Source organism: Lepisma saccharinum, chromosome 27, assembly GCF_977018435.1.
Source record: "Lepisma saccharinum chromosome 27, izLepSacc3.1, whole genome shotgun sequence".
Lineage (NCBI taxonomy): Eukaryota > Metazoa > Arthropoda > Insecta > Zygentoma > Lepismatidae > Lepisma > Lepisma saccharinum.
The window spans coordinates 47,519,951-47,536,197 of record NC_139255.1 but is presented as its reverse complement, the minus strand read 5'-3'; the positions used below and the strand labels follow the sequence as shown (position 1 = coordinate 47,536,197).

The following is a 16,247-nucleotide window of genomic DNA, read 5'->3' as shown; positions in this document are numbered from 1 at the left end:
CTGACATGTATTACACACCAGATGAATTCAAAGCACAGAGACCCATGTTTGTAATCAATGCTTCAAAAAGGAAACAAGTTGTGGTGAATGACAGAACAAATATTAAAATTATCTGTGAATTCCATGAGGCTTTACCTGATGATACTATATGTAGTGTTATTCTCATTGGTGAAAAATCATATGTTTATGATGTAAGAAATGAGAGGGTCACTGAGCAATTCTAGAAGAATTATATTATTTTAATACTAGATATACAAGTTGAGCCTGGTGCCCAATTGAACTTAGACCGGAAGTAAATATGTGTGGGTGTGGGTGTGTATGTGGGTGTGTATATGGGTGTGTATGTGGGTGTGTATGTATATGTGTGTGGGTGTGTCTTGGCCTAGTTTTAAGTGTGGGCAAAAAAAATATCAATTTTTGACAAGTTTATGGACAACAATCTCACAGAAGTGCCTTTTGTAAGTATAGGCACATCAATCCGAGGGGGCTCTTCCTTTCTCATGGAATCCATGAGGGCATTTTTACAAAAATCTTGGATTAGAGGGGGTTCCACACTTGAGCAAAAAGCTCATATGCTCATGTTGAGCTTGTTTTAAGTGTAAGCAAATCTGCTTGAGGGGGCTCTTCCTTTCTTGAGTTTATAATACCACAAACCCCACTACTAAGCTATAAGAATGGGACTTGAAAATTGTTATTGAACTACATCTTGCATAAGATAAAATTGCAGCACGAATGCCTGTACTGTCGTGACATATCGTAAGTTATGAAAGATACAAATTAGAAATTAAGAATTTTAATGAAATTAAAATTATATCATATCAGAATTTCAAGTCAAATATTTGGCTTTACCTAGTTACATAACTCGATATTTATATTCACTTTAAGTGTCATAAATGAAAATAGAGTCCAGCACAGATATTTCTGCCGTGCAATGCGCGACACAACTCAAGAAGCAGTGTTGCTAATGGAGCAGATAGAAAAATCGCTGCAGTGCGCCCATGCACAGCTGTTACGTACAACAAGAAAATTAGAGAATTGAGGTCTATCTAACGTTGAGTTTTAAACGTCATGCATTATACCAGGACTAGGATTAATATGTACTAATAAGTGGCGTTGTATGTAGCTACATACATATGGACTAAAAATTTGCAAAATATGAACTAACACATACGTAAAATTACCAAAAATGCTGCAAAGAAGACTTCTTCATACGATTCCTTATTTGAGTGATTTCAAACAAAATAAAAATAAATATTATTTTTTATTGCATTAATGCACTGGTGGCGTTCTAACTGTTCACTCCCAAAACCCGTATACACTGGTACGGAACTGCAACGGCAGATAATAGCATGCCAACGTGTTAAACCGCGACAATTGGACCACAACACTCCTCCTCAAGCAGTATTATTATTTCCTCTCTGTAATCGGCGACAGTCGGTTGCCTTTGTTGTACATTTACAAACGATGCCGGCTTCCACAACAATAACAAGTACATATACTCACGACCGGATCAAGAAAGTGTGGGGCGTTACCCTCACACCCCCTATACGCCTTCATGGCGTGGTGCTATGCACAGGGGAGCACTTTACCTTTTTTTATATATATATACTGCCACTAGACGATAAGCTGCGCGGATTTTTCTTTTGCTATGAACCAGGGCCGGTGCTAGTCATTTTGCCTCCCTGGGTGGTGGCGGCAGATGCCGCTCCATTTCGAACCCCCACCCCCGTTACGCAGCAACGGGAAATTGAAAATCAATATATTCCTAAGTAATACATCGAAATATAAAATAAATAATGAGACTGCTTATGTTATTTCAATACTATTAAGCGCAAAAGAATATCTCGCTCAACCACAGTTTTCAATAGGCTTATTTTTTTCTTCTCTTCAAATTTTGCCGCTCTGTGCGGTGGCACGGTTCGCCCTCCCCTTCCGCCGGCCCTGCTATGAACTTGGTCACCCATCAAAGCATGGCAATTTTAACACAGAAAACAATATGCATCGCATTAAGCAGCAAAAGTGACAGCCTCCTCTATGCAATTTCTACAAGAACACATGCCGGAGCCAAGAGTTGAAATGCTGTTGGAGCCACATAATTTATTTATTTTGAACAATTTCACAATTATGAAATATGAACAATTTGTGAATTAAACCTGTTGAAATATGTAAAATTAAGTATATTTTCCTTAAATATGTAAAAGAAAGTATTTATTAAAGTTAGAAATATGGAAAAATATTGACAATAAAATGTACCTTAAATCACTACAAACATTACTATTCGCAAAGATATCACAAAATTTCAGCGATATTTCGTCAAACTAAAAGTATGTATTTACCTATAAATCCTAGCCCTGATTATAATCAGTAGATAACATTGAACACAGCTATGGGTTCGGTAAATTGTCTACAGTTCAGAAGCACTCGCACACAACGTCAAACCGGTCAAATACTAAGTATAAAATAAAAATATGGTGCTTCCAATCCAACAAAACTCACCGTCACTTTACCTGCCTTTCCCCTTCCGTGACAGAAATAGGGCTTCATTATTACAGTTGGCAACACTAGTTACTAGCTAGCCATTGAACATGCACTGCATAAAAGAAGCAACCACTACGCCGTGCTATATTGCTGCATTACCGTTCCTGCCGAACGGTGTGAACCGCGAGCTGGAGCGCTATTCAATTGTTTTCAATGATGTTTGCGCGAGTGTGTCCAGGAATGGAATGACAATATGGCAACAATAGCGAAGGTTGGCGACCAGGGTAGAACACGTGATGCTAAGAGAGAGGGAGACGAAACGAAAATTGGTATCTACGCAACGGCAAAGACATGTGTGTTGTACTCTACTAGAAATCAAAAACAAATGAACAATGTATTAAAAAAAATTAGAATTACATTCAAGCTTGTGTATCACATACTTTTCATTATATTGATATCATAAATTAAATTTTTATATTTTAGATTTCACCCTTTTACATCTTTTCATGTTCCTTTCCACATAAACGAGATACCATATCACTTTGTGATCGCATGTAAAATCATTCACTTTACGTAGATTTGATTGAGATAACCAGTATCAATTATATGAGTTTATCGAAGAACAAAATTACCACATTCTATATCAAAGTTCAGTGGATGCGTCAAATATCAAATAAACAATTGTTCTACACCTTATTGACTTGTATCTTGTATATTTGTCAATTCAAGGATACTTATCTGCATGTTCCTTACGAAAATAAAATGGCCGACGATCTTCGTTTTTCCGACACAACACTATTATTAAGTCCTTTTCACTTTAACGCCTTTTCCATGGCCTTTTTTAAGATCAAAACACAAGTACGAATCCTATTTTCACAAGACAATTACGTTTCATGGATTCATCTTGCTTTTGGAAGCAAAATAGACCCAATTTAGGTGTCCGTTGAAATTAACGACTCCATCCTCTGAGTCTGCTATCTTTTAGATGATCAGTGTATCCAAACTCACACTGTTACAACTATATGCACAGCATATCAACTTCTTAATATTTTTTAAGTAATAAGTATAAAATTGTACAGTTTTAATACATGAATATGATTGTAAAATAAAGTTAGTACAATAAAACAGATATTACAATACTCCATTACGTGTTTTGTATTTCTTTTTAATTATTAAAGGTAAATAAAAGTTTTATAATTTTTGTGGGAAAAAGGTTTTTTACGCACATCTTAGATTTTACGCTCTATGAGAGTTGGCAATCTTTAACAACTTTATTACTTTAGGATTACTATTTAAGACGCTTGTTGTATCAAATCTTAATTTTTTAGTCGAAATTCCACCATAACACATTCCTATTTGTTTGTATGTGTTGGTAATCCGTATGAAGTACATGTACGTACATATACCTATGAATAATCAAGTAAAACCTAGTGAAATCAAACTTAAGTGCGTTTTTGCATTAATTGGAAATCTACCGTAAGTACATTCCTGATCCATCATAGACCAAATTACTTCGATGAGTTTTTTTAAAATATTTTTGAATACTGGAAGTTTAGATATGTACTTCAATTCAAACAAAGCCAGAATAATGTAAATTTAATTTTGGGCAAATATAAACAACAAATACGAACTCAAATCGTAGATTTTACCTGATTGCATTATTTTATTTTTATTTTTTAATGGTACACATTATGGTACTGTTATAAATACACCTAAGACAAATGGTAATTCATTTTGAGACACAGTAAACATCACACTCAATCCCACGCGGCAATTAATACACGACAGAATTGGAATTGATTGAGACTTAATGTCGCCTTTCAAATTTAGCAGCGAGTGGTGTTTCCATGTAACAACGGTTACCGCCAGTAAATCAACTTTTCTCATGACATGAAATAACTCTCAAATTATTCTCAGGCAGCATTATGACACTTTAAAATGTCGTATGACATTTGGAATTCTTGTATGTGAACTTCTCTGTCGACCTAGAGAAAAGAGGTTTTTGAAATGGTGCAAGACTTTTTAACGTGTTTCAGTTACAAGACAAAGAATAAACGGTTGATTGTGTCTCTTCTTCAGTTCCATGTAAACACTATTCATACAGTGTTTACATGGAAAGGGAGAAGAGCGTTGTAAAAATATAATGCAAATACAGTTATTAAAATAACGCCTCTATATGCTATGCTGAGACGCATAGCATATAGAGTGCAGTTTTCCCTTTGCCCATGCCTTTGATCTTGTCAATCATCTGCTTCCCAGGAGAGTGGAGGTTTGTTCAGTAATTCTCCGAAAGATTAAATGTCCGGAACTTCTTCCAATCTGCCACAAGGAAGGGTGAACGAAGTTTTGAAAAGGACAAATGTTGCTGTTGGCCTGGTTCTAGTCACTCAAAAACAATGGTATGGGAAGGTATTGGTGGGAAACTTTCAACCGATACTTACCGATAACGATACACTGACATCGGTATCAGCTCAGCGCTAACTAACATTTTCTTTTTTTCCTGTTTCCAGTATTTCCATGTCATAGACCATCACTAAACACACCTTTTGTTGCCTTCAAACATCAACAGTGTTGCCACTGTACCTCATAATTTTTTTAGAACACCCATTTGGACCGGTACGCCTTTACGAGGCATTTCAGGATTGACTATACGCGAAAACGATCGGTCTTCTTCTCTGAACTATAGATGGCGAAATAGTCCACCTACCCAAGGTGGAAATTGACGTCCAAATTTCCGTACGAATGTTTGACATGCAATTTTCCATGCTTTGTGGAAAAATAAATTTACACTTTCACTTACATTTGGCAACACTGCATGAACAACACTGCACCCCGTTTGTTGTTTCTATGTTTAAAAATATCTACTTGGACAGGGCTAACATTTGGTGTATGACTTATGTATGTACAGGTTTCGGTTACAAAGTAACGTCACTCTTAATTCCCAGTTGCGCCGTTCGTGGGACACCCTGTATTTGTACATTCACCATTAATATATGTGAAAGAAAATATCAGGAGAGAAACTGAAGCAATTTCGGAAGAGAAACTACTGATACGTGTTAGTGAAAGTTTTCTATAAATACGCCGAAGATGTGTGGATGCAGGAGGACATCATTTCCAGCAGCTCTTGTAACAAGGTACGTGTTCATTTTAATTGTAACTGTCAATCGTACGAGCGTATTTCATTGCATAGCTAGCGGTTCCAACCACGCGGATGTTGAATCCAGTTTGCCGGCAGACACGTTCTTATTTCCCGGCGAGCTATACTCTGTCCCAGCTAACTGTGGAGCAAGGCCGCGCAGAGTGTCAAAGAAGCGAGGGAAATCTATTGGACAGAGCGACGCAGTAGACACTGATAGGAAGGCTGGTAACTGCAGTCGCTTTTCCCCCTCCACGCAATTCCGTTCCTCTTACGTGTTCATTGGTGGAGCCGTCTCGCGTCACTACTTGCGCAGAGACTTGTTTTCGTTTCCCTGCTCCACAGTTAGCTGGGACAGATTATAGCCGCCGCTCCTTGTGACCACCGCTGGCTTTAAAACCCCTCAAACTGTTTGCCCACCGGCAACCTCTCGGCAACACCGACGTCGGCATTTTTCAGTTAATTGCGAAATATCTGCACTTCCCCAGCAAGAGACAACGACCTTCGCTCCCCAAGCCCGGTGTCACAAATGGCCATGGGCCATGGCCGTATTTAGAGGGGGGGGTTTCTAGGGTTCAAAACCCCCTCGAAACTTCTGACATGTTGGATTAATGGAAGTTCAGAAACCAAAACCTGTCACAAATTTTCAATTTTTTTTCGAAGCATCACAAAAATACATGGAGACAATGTTGAAACGATCGAGCTAGAATTTTCATACATTTGGAATTCTGAAACTTGAGTGAAACAGGATTTATTCTCGGAATCGTAGCCCACCCGCGACCCCTCCATTTTCACTTCTGTCGTCATCTTTCCAGTGTTGCTCCCGCGTCACAAGGAATATAGACTGAAGATTCCCCTATGATTGTCCCAAAATTCCCTTTCAAGCTTTTAAATTCCCTGTCCGATAAAGTCGAAAATCCCCCTTCATAGGAGTTCAAACCTAGGATCTCCAGTTTCTTAGCGCATTACGTTCGCGATTGAGGTTACAATCCATGCACCAGGCTAAGTTTTTAAAAATAATAACTGGTTCCACACTTTTCAAAATTCCAAAAATTTAATTTTAAAGTCAAACAACAAAAGCTTTATGACTAAAATTTCCATCTAACTTTTAAAGCCTTTCTCTTTAAGGTATCTAAAGTTTAATGATGAAGTATAATAATTGTGCATTTCAGTACACACTGTATGAAACGTAAAAAAAAAAGAAACTTGTGCTGGATATTCACTCATCTGCTGGATTGAGTAAGCCCCCTCAAGGATATAACAATAATAATAATTATTATTAGTATTATTATTATGAAATTTTAATTATTATTGTACAATTATTGTTATTATTTCTATTATTCAAATTTCTGGCGACGCCCATGGGAACAATTATGAATGAACCCCCCTCCCCCCGAAATTTTTTCCTGCCTACGGCCATGCCATGGGCGACCCACCTTCTGGGCCGCAGCTGAACCTCCCCTCGGACAGCCTCAACGTCATCCACATCAATGCACATTATCGCACATCTCCTTGAAGTCCAAAATATTGCCCAAATAAACAAACACGTGCATGCTCTGCTCGCGTCGGAAGCGTGGCTGAAGGAGAGCCTTTCGAGTGAGCTGGTTCACCTTCCAGGTTTTCGTCTATAAAGGAGAGACAGAATCGGGAAGAGGAGAGGGGGAGTGGAAATTTATCTACGCGAGGACATTCCTGCCAAAATCCTTTCGGAATCGCCTGGCGATATAATTATGGAAACCACCGTCTGTCAACAAAAACTCCTCCTTGCCGTAGTCTATCGACCACCTAGCACTCGCCTCGAAAACTTTGAAAACGATATCGCAACCTTTCTGCCAAAATATTTGCATGCAATTTTTGTTTTGGGAGACATGAATGTCGACTTATGTACCACCAAAGATGAGGCTATGCAATTCCGCGATACGTTCTCAGCCTTAAATCTCACAATCTGTCACCTAAATCCAACCCACCACACGGCCACTTCAGACTCCTGGCTTGACGTCATCCTGGTCTCGAATGAAAACGAGCCGCGGCCAAATTCCGGTACCTGGGATTTCCTATCAGGATTTAATTTATGTATAATATAACGTCCACGTTCCAAAATTTAAGCCCAAACATGTAACTTACAGGGACATTAAGAAGGTAGACGAAACCCTCCTGAACGAAGACGCTGCACTCGTTCCGTGGCACGAAATTAGCACCCTACGCACAGTGGACGAGCAAGTTCATCTGTTAAATACATTTATTCTTCAACTGTTCCATAAACATGCTCCCGTCAGAAAGAAACGAGTCTCATGCCCTCCCCCCACCCCCTGGCTGACTGACGACGTACGTCGTCTTATGGTCATGCGGGACAGAGCTTACACCAAATACAGGAATGACGTGAAGAACGATGACTTTAGCACATCCGGCTTTGAAAATTATAGAACCCTGAGAAACCGCTGCAATCAGGAGGTAAGGAAAGCAAAGGGCCGATTTGCATACGAATTGCTCAACCAGCAAAATAAACCGGACGTTCTCTGGAAAAAAAAAAATGAAAAATCTAGGTTTCGGGAAACAGAAAAAGTACGACCACAGTCCAAAATTTGCACCAGATGTACCGAATGACCATTTTTGTGACCTGCCGATTATTGAAAATAGCATTAAAAGTGAAACTATTCGGAATATCGCAACGCACTCCACAAATACTCCTGCTTTTCCTGGATTTCACCGGAACAAGTTAGAAAATCTTTAATTAAGATAAAATCGTCTGCCGTAGGAGTAGATGAAGTTTCCATTCTCATGATCAGAAAAATCCTCCACCACGTCCTTATTCCTATCACGGACATATTTAATTTCTCCTTGCTTTCTGGCACATTTCCGTCGCTTTGGAAACTCGCCCAGGTACCTAAAACAAACAACGAAACCAATATAAACAATTTTAGACAAATCAGCATCCTAGCAGCTCTGTCTAAGGCATTGGAACATCTTATTAGTGGTCAAACCCGTGACTTCCTAGCACGAAATAACCTAATAGATCACTTTCAATCTGGATTTCGTAGCAACCACAGCACATGCACGGCTCTCATAAACGTAACCAACGACATGGACAATCGACAACTTACAATTCTTGTTCTTCTCGATTTTACCAAAGCCTTCCAAACCATTGACCACGAAATTATACTCACTAAACTATCATCCCTATTCAGCTTCTGGAACTCTACGATTGACTGGTTCCGTTCCTACCTGCATGGACGTCAACAATGTGTCGGCGACCCATATCGAAGGTCATCCTGGAAAAGCATCCCCTGTGGCGTCCCTCAAGGCACCGTACTGGGCCCCCTCCTGTTTACACTGTATATAAACGACCTCCCGCCTGTGCTTAACCACTGTAGGCATCACATCTATGCCGACGACTTTCAATTATAATTTTCCTTCCCTCCTCAAGAAATATTGTATGCAACCGAATGTGTAAACAACGACCTGAAGAAAATCAACAAGTGGTCGGTAGACCACGGCTTGCACGTCAACCCGACCAAAACCCAGTGTATGCTCGCAGGCTCCCCAAAGATTCTTAACAAAATTGACGAATTAAATCTCCCTAAGCTTGCGGTCAATGATATACACTTGCCTGTCTCCACTACAGTTAAAAATCTGGGAATTATGCTCAACCATCATCTTACCTGGGGCCTAAGTCTTGAACTGTCAACACGTTAAGGTCTAACGAGTTCGTGACGTTTTTGTCAAGAAAGGCTAACGAATGCCATTTAGTGTAGTCTCCACTCTTCGTTAACGAATACGGTTACGGACGCGCTAACAGAAAACGAATGGAACCTACTCACAAGCCAGGCACCTACCGAGTTCGTTCACGGCTGCAGATTTTCAAGATGGACACTATCAGCTGTTGCGGATGATGGTTTTGAAGAAAGAAGAATTGCAAGCCCACTTCGTTTCAGTCGTATTTCGAGTAAGTACGTCATGTTAGTATGTTATTAATATTATTGGGTATGAACATAAGGACAATTGGAACAAATCTGGGGGAGAGTGAAATACGTATGTATTGTGAATTGTTGCTACAATGTACCTAAAGAATTAAATACTTCGTGCCATTTTCCTTCTTATTGTTAATTACATTGTTCCACGTACTTTGTAAGAATTAGAGCTGATATTTTTGCAACATTCCTTAAGCTTAGCAATCGCGAAATAAAATACTACTGCAAAATATATTTTGATACACCTGGGAAATGTATGCCAACATTCCACCAACGTCACATCAAAATGTAAAATAACGATGCCGCACAAAATAAGAACAATTAATTTTCTGCAACATATTGTCCTGTTGCAAACAATAAATGAAATTACGGTACTATAAAATACATCAATTAGGCACCACTACCATATGTTATATATAGGGGGAAAAAATGGTACACATGATTTATACAGTACGTGAACTGATGATAAAGATTTTAAAGGAAATTTTGACACTATGTTTTAAGTTGTATTAATTGCAGGTCGAGTGTACTAAATTACGTACTCCCTCGAATTTCCAGGAAAAATTCCCCATGGAAAGATTAACTGTTGTTAAGACTATATCAGAAGCTTGGGAGCATAGAAACGTATATTTACAGAGTTACGGACATTAGAATTTATCCCAAATCTATTTTTTTATCACGACGGGAATGTAAAATTATCTTTTTTTTTTATTGTAATCACAAAATCTAACCTAAACGCCTAAGCACCAGTAAAAGTGAAAGTACTCCATTCAGTTGCCCAGACACTGGTGAGAGAAAACCTTTTTTTGTGACAAAAATGTCATTAGTAATGTATATATGTGTGTGTGCATGGGAGGGGGTACTTGGAATACTGTATTCATAACCATCAATTGAAAAGGGGAAAATATTTTTTTCTATATGAAACCATCAACAGAATGCACTCAGTTTAACTACCTTATGTCATGTGTTGATAGTGGGTAGCATGAATTTATTTTAAGCATGAAAATCTTTTAGTCAGTGGGAACTATTTGATAGAAGTTTCCTTGTAAGAGAATTTATATTTATTTTTTCTGACATAATTTTATAGGTGCTAGAAGCTCTCATTTTCACAACATGGAGGTACCAGCCAGATGGTTATAGGTCATCAGCCAGTGTATAGAGCAAGTGTGCAGTGCTATCGTGGTTATTGCTCCTCACAATGGATGAAGTTCCCAATGATACAAGCAGATCAGCTGGATGTTAAAAGGAGGTAAGATAGTGTACGTTATTTTTGTTTCATTATAATAACACCTATTGACATCCATCATGTGGTGGGTTTTAGACAGCTTCTACAATAAAATTTAATAAAACATAAATACTGAAATGAGTGGCTGACTGGCCATGTAGGTAGGTATATTGTGCAAGTGAACATGCTAGTTTATTTTCAATACTATCCATATAGTTCTGGATTAGCAAACAAATTTGTATCACTTTTTATCTCGTATTCCTATTTGCATGGACAAAACAATACAATTATAATTGTTAAGACAAACCAAATCAAAGGTGCTCATGGCAATAACAGTTCCAGAGTGATATTCTTTTAATATTTTATTATTTTTTATTGGAACACAGTAAAAGGTGAATTTGTGGGGTTTTCAAAACAGTTGCTATTTTCAAATAAATCAGAAGTAAACAACTGAGTAATGTGTAACATCGGATGGATGGTATTTCTCATTCAGAATAACATGAATATATATATATATATATATATATATATATATATATATATATATTTAAAAAAAATCATTAACTTTGTGCAGTATCTTATTATGATCAATACCTCAACTTGTTAACCCAATTATTTGTGCAAAAGTTACAGTACTTTTCCTCTTTTGCAGATAGCCGATTAAAATGAAAATATTGTGACTACTCTCAGTATCCAGGGTGGACACATGAGGAATTCCAACATCAGATACTTTTGTCAGTATAAGAATAAGGCAGGTACAAGGAACACTTGGCTGTTAGGTATGTAGATGTTCTAAGTCTGGAATAATTATTGTTAATAATTTTTCCATGAAGTATTTAAATTGCACTCATCTCATATATGAACTGCATTATTAAAGATGTGAAGTACTATGTTTATTACCATTACTGTATTATGAATACATGTGCAATGTTGTTTCATAATTATCTATATTCTACAATAAGTCTAGTATTCTCTTCTCTCACCTTTTTATTATTACAAAATGTGCATTATCCGTAAATTTTAAACTTAAACATTTCTGAGTTCTTCAAATGTTATCAAAACGTTTTATTCTTAGATACAAGTAGTAATAATAATAATAAGAAGAAACCCTACCAGTATACAACAAGACCATGCTAGGGACAATTTTATGTGGAAGCATTTTTATTAATAGAAATGTTACGTGAATGTTTCATAAAATCATATAACTATTTTTATTCCAGACAATACTTTTCATGGAAGCCTTCACATAACATTCACAGTTAGCATAATCTATAATGTTTGCCACACAATGAGCATGTGATTAAATATGATACATGTTTAATTTGGATATGAATAACAAGATTATTGAAATGTAATAGAATTTGTAGAATGTAAATTGAGGATGTTGTATGCAAGTTTATAAAACACCTAGGAGTCATAACACATTAGCCCCGTCTAGTTGACTGCACTTTTTGACTCTCTTTGCACTGAAGCGTCTAGTTGGTTGCACGGTGCAACACTGAGTTGTCTAGTTTGTTGATTTGGAGTCAAGTAGTGTATTTGGTGTCTGCACCATCTGCACTACCTTTCGGACTGGTGTATGGTCACGTCGTGTGTGCTAACTAATCAAATGACCATTCAAAGCAGCAGACAGGCATTTGTTGAATCTTCTTAACTGGAACACTGCTTTCCGTCTAGTTGGTTGAACGTGATTTCCTTGCACTACTCTTGACACTGGATACACCTGCACTGCACAGAGTGTAAAAAAGTGCAGCAACTAGATGGGACTATTACATGTTCATTTGTTCAACATTCCATTTGCTATGGAAATAGAGCTTTTGTGGAACACTTGCGTATTTTTGGAAGTCAAACATTGACATTGCGATTTAAACGAAAGTACTCAAAATTTATATAAATGTGGCACTTTAGAGGATTGCCAAATTTAACATACAGTTTGTTTCATAAGACACTGGGGGGACTATCACCGGATATGTGCACTTTAGATGTTTTGAAGTAAAGCAATAGATTATAGAAGTGCTCATAAGTTAATACTTGAATTCCTGCTGATCCTTTGAAATCTTTTAAGTGAAGTTACTTTCAATTGTTATTGGGATATTTATTATCTACAGTGGAAACTCAGGACAGGCCTTTCTTTATCTTTGCAGGTAACAGTGGGTATCCAGAGGACCATGGGTCATGACACCAATAGATGGTGCTGGTGAAAACACTCTTGAGGTGCATAGCTGTCTAATGCCATTTGGACCATTGGCATCCTAAAACAAAAATGGAGGTGTCTTTTAAAGAACATGGTGCTTCACTATCACCCTCCTATGGCAACAAAAATCAAAGATGGAGGGATGGAAGAAAATTCAGTTTTCCTATCCACTGTCAACTCTGCATCTGTGTGTGTGTGTGTGAATCTTCAGATGTGCTTTAATGTTATTAAGTTTGTGTGAAATAGGTTTTCTGTGACATTCTTTTTGAAATATAACATTGTAACGGTACACCAGAACTTTATTTCAATATTGTTAGCAGTGCCAATTCCTCACTTATTTCATTTAATTATTGAATACTTTAAATGGTTCACTTATTTATTTTTACTACCTGCTGGAAAGTTTTCTTGAAGATTGGGACTCAACCAACAGAAAACTAAATATCTGCTTGAGCCAGAATTTTCAGATAATTTTTCAGTAAAATGCACATCAGCCATTTCATATGGCTTGGATGGCTGTTACCTTAAAATATATTTCTTTAAAGAAAGGAGATTTATATTTTCATATGCAAGATGAAACATGAAAAGGTTTATTTTATTCTGTTTAAAGCTTCCCCTTTGCAACAGTTTTTAAGCCTTGTTTGTCGTTATGAAATATCAATGTACTTCATTGCCTTAGTTACTTTTGCCATAAAGTAGTGTGTTGTTGTAGAACATTGTTATTGCAAGAGCTGTAACAGAACACACAAAAGGGTTTTCCTGAAGTTTTAGAAAGCTGATATTACATGCAAAGTTCCCATGTAGTCAGTTTTTTTTTTTTAACTATGCCTTTTCTGTGTACAAAAGGTCTGCATCAGTGTGTATCTGATTTCATGAATACATGTTTCATAATGTACACAATCACCTCCCACTTAATTTAGAAAAGTTTCATTGCAAATATATTTTTCAGTGCTGTTCTATCTAAAATTGGTTTACTTTACTCATTTGCTCACTGACAGTTCAAGCCTCTTCATTGGTGTATTGGAAATGTTGCATGTTGCCATCTTGTAATCAAGGGATTCCATGTTCAATACTCAGCAGAGGCACTTAATGGTTCAGATACCACTTTAAACTGTAGCTTCTTTGTGCATAAAGACGACCTCATGTCATATGTTGCCGTGTGAGAACCAGAGGAACGTAACTCTAAAAAAGCCGTGTTTGGAATCAGATTCACCCATGTCCAGCTTTTCTCATTAGTGGTAAAGAGGATTTAAGTATCTTCAAATTACTGACTTTTTTATATTCAGACATAATCACTCGTGAAAATTACATAAATTTAAGTTAGGTCCAACTGGTTCTCGTACAACAATATTGCAATAGTCATTAATGGGAGGACTTCTTTGAACAGTCTCCCCATTAATAGATTAGTCAAATCTTAATTACCTCAACATCAAGGGGACTCCAGATTTCATTTTCAATCTCTTGAGAGACTTTTTATTATTATTATTTTTACCTTTTGATGCTATATTTCAATTTTCATACGGCATCCACAATAATTTTTATTACATCATCTACTTCAAATGGTACGGGTGCTTCCCCAATGGCATAGTTGTAACATATTTGCTTTGCAATCAAGGGGTTCCAAGTTTGAGAACCGGTGAGGCATAGTGGTTCGGATCGTACTTTAAACTGTAGGTCCAGTCCCAATTAGCCTATCTGTGCACAAAAGTTGACTTAAAACTCCACTCCACTCAAAGAGTAAGGGAAATCCTACACTAAGATTGTCATTATAATTCATAAATCTTTTCACATCACTGTCTCCGTACTATAACGACTGAAATAAAAAGTTTTGAGGAATTATAGTTGTTGTACCAATCATTAAATAGCATCTAGGAATGCAAAATTTACATGTTAGAGACATTAAAATTGACTGAAAATTTATGAAATGGAAAAACATGTCTTTGGTATTATGTGCCAATGCTCACAGAGTTTCCAAAAAAAAAAAAACCTGTGTATTGCACTCCCATAATTTCCACAACTTGGATCTCTGTGTAAATTTACAATGCCAGTTCTGTAACTTCTTGGTTCTGTTAGGCATTAATAAGTTACTGCATACAATTTGTCATGCAATTACTGTGTTCTTCCTGCAATGGAGGTGCCATCTAGTTAAGCATATTCACAACTTGCCATAAGCTATTGCATATAACTAGCTAAGGATATTCACACCTCCAGAAATGTTAACTTGAATGGTAAGTAGATAGGTTGAGGTACACAATGAAGATTGTGTGGCTGTCATAAACTTCCAGAAGTAACAATTTTCATTTTTGACAAAGCACCTTTATGAAATCAGTAAGTATATTTTCAGATTTTTTCCCCTTACAGGCCTCAAATTTTTGTCATGTTTTTATCCTAGCTTGTTTCTCCACACCAAATTAAATTTCCTATCTTCTGTGAACGCTATGATGATGCTGTCATTTGTCATGTAAATGCATAAAAAACCTAAGGCATATTTTTTAGCAAATTCATTGTATGACAGCATATTTTTGTCATTTTTGAGGTGTTTTCTGTACATTTCACTGAGGAAAATCACACTTGAATTGGTAATGCAAAGAAATTCTGTATACTTCCATCTCCATTCAATAAATTATGAATTAGTGAGGGGAGGAACCTGGATTTACCAGGAATGTGCCATAAAAGAATTACATCAAAAGGTTGCTTTTGCACTTTAATGTTATGTCAACAATGGAAAACTCCTGTATTTCCCAATGTTTGATGTCTTCGTTCGATTTTTCAATATTTTTTTTTTGTAAATAAAATTTGGAAAATTTAGGATAAAATGCATACATATTCCTACAATGCTCATAGAAAATCACCCCTCATTCACAAACTCCCACAATTACCTACCGAAAATCAATATTCTGCCATTAATAGAGAAGTTGGCAACGGTTCCGAATGTTGAATGGTATTCTTTTCTTTTTTCTTCTTTTTCATTTTTGCAAATTTTATAGATGTATTAGAAAGTAGTTTGGAATACTGGAAACAATATGTGAAGGTAAGTTTGAAGCTTGGAGAAATGAATTAACACTGTTAAATTCTACACAAAGTATTATTTACCCGAGATACTTCGATTTTTAAAGGAGCTTACACGAGTAGCTGTGATTTGCAGCAAATAATCATTCTTGGTTTCCGGTTATGTAAGACATGGAGTTTTAGCAGATTTTCATCAAGGTTCGAAGGGAGTTTTGTGCTTGAGACTGGATGTTTTGTTCA

The 16,247-nt window shown here is 36.9% G+C and overlaps 1 long non-coding RNA gene across 1 annotated transcript; it reads left to right on the top strand.

Moving 5' to 3' along the window:
* The first annotated feature begins 9,435 nt into the window (after window positions 1-9,435).
* On the top strand, window positions 9,436-11,492 carry LOC145980320 (uncharacterized). The gene is made up of 3 exons (XR_014440839.1): window positions 9,436-9,557; window positions 10,670-10,831; window positions 11,460-11,492. It is a non-coding gene; the product is annotated as an uncharacterized LOC145980320 (long non-coding RNA).
* The last annotated feature ends 4,755 nt before the right edge of the window (window positions 11,493-16,247 follow it).